The following is a 6,594-nucleotide window of genomic DNA, read 5'->3' on the forward strand; positions in this document are numbered from 1 at the left end:
GTTAGGTAGAGACATTTTGGTAGTTTCAAATTGTTCTTGAGAGAAAAGAAAAGAGATTGTTTGATATGGTTGTTAAAAATAAAACGTCGGTAATGACAATGTATCACAAAGAAAAAGAGAGAAAAATAAAAAAAAACACAGATTTTAATTGGAAACCCTTCCGGAAAAAAACCACGGGTAAATGAGAAGATAATTCACTATGTCGAATTCGAATAATTACAAGAGGAGTAGACTATGTATATTTATAGGCTTGTAAAATCATATTCTAATAGGAGTGTAGTAAGGTTGAAACACCTTATTCTAATCAATATCAAATAGATGAAGTTTAATAAGGTTTAAAAAACCTTATTCTAAAATAAAATAAAATAAGTGTAGTTCTATAGGAATTTTCCTTTTATTTTATTTTACCACTGTATTTTATTTAAATAAGGATTCGGGTCACTTAATTCTAACAGTCTCCACCTTGACACGAATTCTCAATGAACAAGTTCTTCATCGCGAACTCTCAACGAACAAGTTCTCCACCTCTTCCATAAAACCCCTTAAGGGTTTAACTTCAACAATGAACACCAATCAAGTCTAAGCAATGCTCAAACTTGGATATAGGAAGTGACTTAGTCATAATATCTGCAGGATTTTCATGAGTACTAATTTTGCTCACAACAATATCTCCACGAGCAATAATATCATAACAAAATGATACCGAACATCAATGTGCTTTGTTCTCTCATGAAACATTTGATCTTTTGTAAGGAAGATGGCACTCTGACTGTCATAAAATACTATATTGATTTGAAGGTTTTCGTTGAGTTCACTAAAGAGTCCATTCAACCAAATAGCTTCTTTACAAGCCTCAGTAATCGCCATGTACTCAGCTTCAGTGGTAGATAAAGCAACTATAGTTTGCAAAGTGACTTTTCAACTTATTGCACAACCTCAGATTGTAAAGACATAACCTGTGAGAGATCTTCTTCTATCAAGGTCTCCAGCAAAATCAACATTAACATACCCAATGACTCCATCTCTAGTTCTTTCAAACTGTAAGAAAACATCAGTAGTATCTCGTAAGTGTCTTAAAATCCACTGAACTGCTTTCAATGTTCTTTACTAGGATTCACCATATATTTGCTAACTGCACTGACTGCATATGATAAATCTGGACGTGAACAAACCATAGCATACATGAGAGATCCCACTACACTAGAGTATAGAACTTATGAAATGTACTCAATCTCATCATCTGACTGTGGAGACAAAGCTGATGAAAGTCTGAAATGGGCTGCTAAAAGAGTACTAATAGGCTTAGCATTCTGCATATTGAATCTACAAAGAACTTTCTCAATGTACCCCTGTTGACTTAGGTACAATTTACTTGTTTTTCTATCTCTGAGAATCTCTATACCAAGTATCTTCTTTGCTGGTCCCAAATCTTTCATCTCAAAATTTTCACTTAGTTGGGCTTTGACCTTTCTTATCTCTCATTTATCTTTTGCTGCTATCAACATGTCATTAACATAAAGGAGTAAATACACAAAAGAACCATCACTATTTTTCTTAAAGTAAACACAACTATCAAAGCTACTTCTTTTAAACTCATGAGAAGTCATAAAGGAATCAAACCTCTTGTACCACTGTCTTGGTGACTGTTTCAAACCATAAAGGAACTTTTTCAGCAAGCAAACATAGTCCTCTTTTTTTGAGACTGTAAAACCCTCTAGTTGTTGCATGTAAATGTCTTTCTCAAGTTCTCCATTCAAAAAATGCAGTTTTTACATCTAACTGCTCAAGCTCTAAATCATGCATGGCCACAATACCAAGCAAAGCTCGAATCGAACTATGCTTTACAACTAGGGAGAACACAGCTGTGAAGTCCACTCCTAGAATTTGACTGTAACCCTTTGCAACAAAGCTTGCTTTATATTTGGGTTCTTCAACTCATGAGTCCCCATGTTTTGTTTTTATGGAGTGATTTCATTTCCTCTTACATAGCAAACATCCACTTTTCTGAGTCTTCACAGCTAACTGCATCAGAATAATTAGATGGCTCTTGGTTTGCATCTATATCTTCAGCCACATTTAAAGCATAAACAACTAGATCAGTATTGGTATACTTCTTTGGAGGTTTAATTTCTCTTTTAGTTTTGTTTTTGGTGATAGAGTATTATGGTGAAGAAGCAACTCTATTTTAAATTTTTGTACTGGCTTGAGGAGTCGACTCTGTTGTAAATTCTGGATTAATCTGATGCTCCACTTGCTTTTGATTTTCTTTATTAGAAGAGTCTTTAAGAGATAATTTAGGTAGCATAGCAGTTTCATCAAAAACAACATCTCTGCTAATCACAACTTTTCTATTTTCAGGACACCATATCTTATACCCTTTTATGCCAGCTTTATAACCAAGAAAAACACATTTAATGGATCTCGGTTCCAATTTTCCATTATCAACATGAGCATACCCAGGACACCCAAAAATCTTTAAATCAGAATAGTCAACAGGATTACCAGACCATACCTCTTGTGGAGTCTTTTTTCTCAATGGCAACGGATGGAGGTCGGTTGATCAAAAAATGCAGTAGAGGCTGTTTCGGCCCAAAATGACTTTGGTAAGTTGACATTTGACAATATACATTGAACCATCTCCATGATCATTTTGTTCATTTGTTTTGCAACGCCGTTTTGCTGTGGAGTATGACGAATTGTCAAGTGTCTCATGATCCCTTCCGACTTACACAGTTTATTAAACTCATCAGAATAGAACTCTAAACCATTGTCTGTACGGAGATATTTTATCTGTTTTCCCGTCTATTTTTTAATCATAGTTTTCCAAGACTTAAATGTGGAAAATACATCACTTTTCTGCTTCAGGAAGAACGCCCAAACTTTTTTGAAAAAATCATCAATAAAAGTTAGCATATAATTAGCCCCACCTTTCGAAGGCACTCTGGATGACCCCCACAGATCAGAATGAATATACTCCAATGTTCCCTTCATGTTATAAATTCCTCTGATGAATCAAACTCTCTTTTGCTTCCCCAAAACGCAGTGCTCACAAAACTTTAGTTTGCAAATTCCTTGCCCATCAAGAAGTCCTCTTTTGCTCAATTTTGCCATGCTATTCTCACTCATATGCCCTAGGTGCATATGCCAAAGTTTAGTAATATCATCATCTAACAATGAAGAGGATGCAACAAATGCATCACCAGTAATAATAGAACCCTGCAAAACATATAACTTGACAGTCTTTCTCTACCCTTTCATCACAATGAGAGAACCTTTGGAAATCTTCAAAACCCCACTTTCAGCTGTGTATTTGTACCCTTTTGAATCAAGAATACTCAACAAAATTTAAATTTCTCTTCAATTCTGGAACATTTCGTACGTCACTAAGTGTTCTGACAACTCTATCAAACATCTTAACTTTAATTGTTCCAACACCTGCAATTGTACATGAAGCATTATTTCCCATCAAAACAACACCTTCAGACACTATTTCATAAGTTGTAAACCAATCCCGATTGGAACTCATGTGGAAGGTGCATCCCAAATCAATGATCCACTTCTCGCTCACTTTAGAATTATTGACAGAAGCGACTAGAAGTTTACCATTGCTGTAGTCTTCTACAATATCAACTTTACCAGAATTTTCTGGTTATTTTCTATTTTGATTCGCAAACTACCTTTTGATCTTATTCTGTAACTTATAGCACTCAGATTTAGTGTGTCCTTTCTTCTTGTAGAAGTTACAAGTTTTACCTCTGTTTGAAGACTTTGATCTACCTTTAGGTTTATCGCGAGAATTTCGTTTATGTGTCATTCCACGATCATCATGAGTATTCCGATCTTATCTCTCATGAACAATGAGACCCTCTCTTTGAGAGTTAGTTTTAACCATAAGATGCTTCATCTTATCATACGAGGTTAAAGAACCATAAACCTAATTAATTGTGAGAGACTCGCGGTTATATAAAATCGTATCTCTAAAGGTTGAATAAAACGAGGGTAACGAACAAAGTAGAATCAAACCTAGATCTTTCTTATCATACTGAACCTCCATGGCCTCTAAGTTTGAGAGAATTTCTTTAAACACTATTAAGTATTCGTGCACAGACGCACCTTCCTTCAAACGATAAGCATAAAGACGCTGCTTCATATGCAGCTTGCTAGTTAGAGTTTTTGACATACATATTTGTTCTAATCTCTTCTATAATCTAGCGACTGTCTTCTCCTTCATCACATCCTGTAAAATTTCGTTAGACAAATGCAGATGTAATTATGTTAACGCCTTTCGATACTTGTGCTACTTCTCTTCCTCTGTTAATGTTGAAGGCATCTTATCTACTCCTAGCAGGGCTTCCTCTAAGTCCATCTGTGCAAGAGTTGCCTGCATCTTTATCTGCCACAACGTGAATCTGGTGTTGCAATCCAACAGCGGAATTTCATACTTCAAAGACGCCATTATCGTGATTGAGATGAACAACCAGGAAGCTCTGATACCAATTTTTTAAAAATAAAACATTGGTAATGACAATGTATCGCAAAGAAAAAGAGAGAAAAAATAAAAAACTCACAGATTTTACGTGAAAACCCTTTCGAGAAAAAAACCACGGGCAAAGGAGAAGATAATTCACTATGTCAAATTCGAATAATTACAAGAGGAGTAGACTATGTATATTTATAGGCTCGTAAAACCACATTCTAATAGGAATGTAGTAAGATTGAAACACCTTATTCTAATCAATATTAAATAGATAAAGTTTAATAAGGTTTAAAAAACCTTATTCTAAAATAAAATAAAAGAAGTGTAGTTCTATAGGGATTTTACTTTTATTCTATTTTACCACTGTATTTTATTTAAATAAGGATTCGAGTCACTTAATTCTAACAATAGTGTATATAGACTCTTGCTAAATGTACTAAAAATTGAGTAAACAAAAGTAATGTGAGGGTTAAAAGCAAAGTGAGTGGAACAAAAGCATGGTTAGTGACAAAAGCATTGTGAGTGAAAATTATTAGAAAGCACTTAAACGAAAATCATTTTTGAGCTTAAAAGAAATCTTTCATTTCTTTAGAGAGATAAAGAAGGTGAGAAAAAGAGAAATAAGGTGGTGAGCTTAATGACTACTTTAGGGATGAATAGGAAATAATGTGATGTGTTTTATTGTTTCTAGTGCTTGAAACTGTTTTGAGCTATCTTTTCGTTTAAAATTGAAACTGTCCTAAGCCTCAAAACGTTACAAGCCTAGAATACTTATGTGACCTAAATATTTCTTTTACATAATCTGCTTGATTTGTTTATAATTAGCTTAATGAATGCTTTTTATTCACATTTGGTGTCTACTATGTATCTATTTTGTTTATGTTGATGGATTACATAATTGAGTATTTATTAATTTGAATTGCCTTTAGGTTTGTTATTTATTTAACTTAGTGAACTAGGTACATTTGCTTTAGGAGTACTTAAGTTAGCTAAACATCAATCTTAAGTTGCATGCAAGGAATGTCCTGTACAAATTCAATATTTGATTACTATGCTTCTCACTGGCCAACATATTCTAAGGGTCATTTTCTGCATGTTATGTGTGTTTGTTTGAAGATAAGCAAAGACTTAAGTGTAGGGGAGTTTGATCTTCCGTAATTTGATACTGCAAATTAGTCTCTCCATTACACTCGAAGAGCTTATTCTCAAGCAATTTAAGTGTCTTTTATATGTTTTTTTATCAATTTAATTTCAAACCTTAATAAATGCTTTTGCTTAGCTTTGTCTATTTTGAGACCCAAATTGGTCAAACGGTGTCATGGGGAACCTTATAATGTGATTGAGTTTGTGTAGGGAGACGATAATGATCCAACCTCGAGGGAAACATTATTTAGAGTGGGTGTCACGACATTGATGCCATGGAAGTCGCTACACTCAGACCTTTCACCTTAAGGATGCAAAACTTCAACAAAAAATTAATTGAATAGGAATATTTACCGCGTTAGTATAAAAATGTATTGAAGTTCAATTAAGTAATTTAGCCAAAAAATAGTAGTTAATTAAGGCTCAATGACTAAATTGTAAAAGTCCAATCGCTATAGAGTTTTAATTAGGAAAATGCTTGAGGACCTAAATAACAATTATCCAAGAGACTAAAATGTTTAATAAATCGGTTTAAAATAGATATTAGTGGATGATTGTGGTGGATGTCATTAGAATTAATTAATTGGTGATTAATGAATAATTAACTAAGATTAAACTAATTAATTGTGTTTAATTATTAAACTAATCTAACTATATAGGTAAAATTTAGTATAGAAAGATGACATAAGTCATCATCTTCATCCTTCAACCACCTTCCACCATAACAAAAGAAAGAAGAAAGCTTGGAAACCCTTTAACATTTGGCTAAAAATTCAAGTAAGTTCCTAAACCATTTTTCTTTGATTTTTTATAGATTTATGATCATAAGAGCTTGATTTAGCTAGCCTATGTATCAATTTTTTCAATTGTTGAAATTTTAACAAGTTCCCATTGTTGAGAATTTGAAGAAGTGGGCTTGAGATTGATACAAATTAAGCTTAGATTATGAAAATGACTAAATTGTAAGACTTAAA

The sequence above is a fragment of the Gossypium raimondii genome, chromosome 11 (genome assembly GCF_025698545.1).
Source record: "Gossypium raimondii isolate GPD5lz chromosome 11, ASM2569854v1, whole genome shotgun sequence".
Taxonomy (NCBI): domain Eukaryota; kingdom Viridiplantae; phylum Streptophyta; class Magnoliopsida; order Malvales; family Malvaceae; genus Gossypium; species Gossypium raimondii.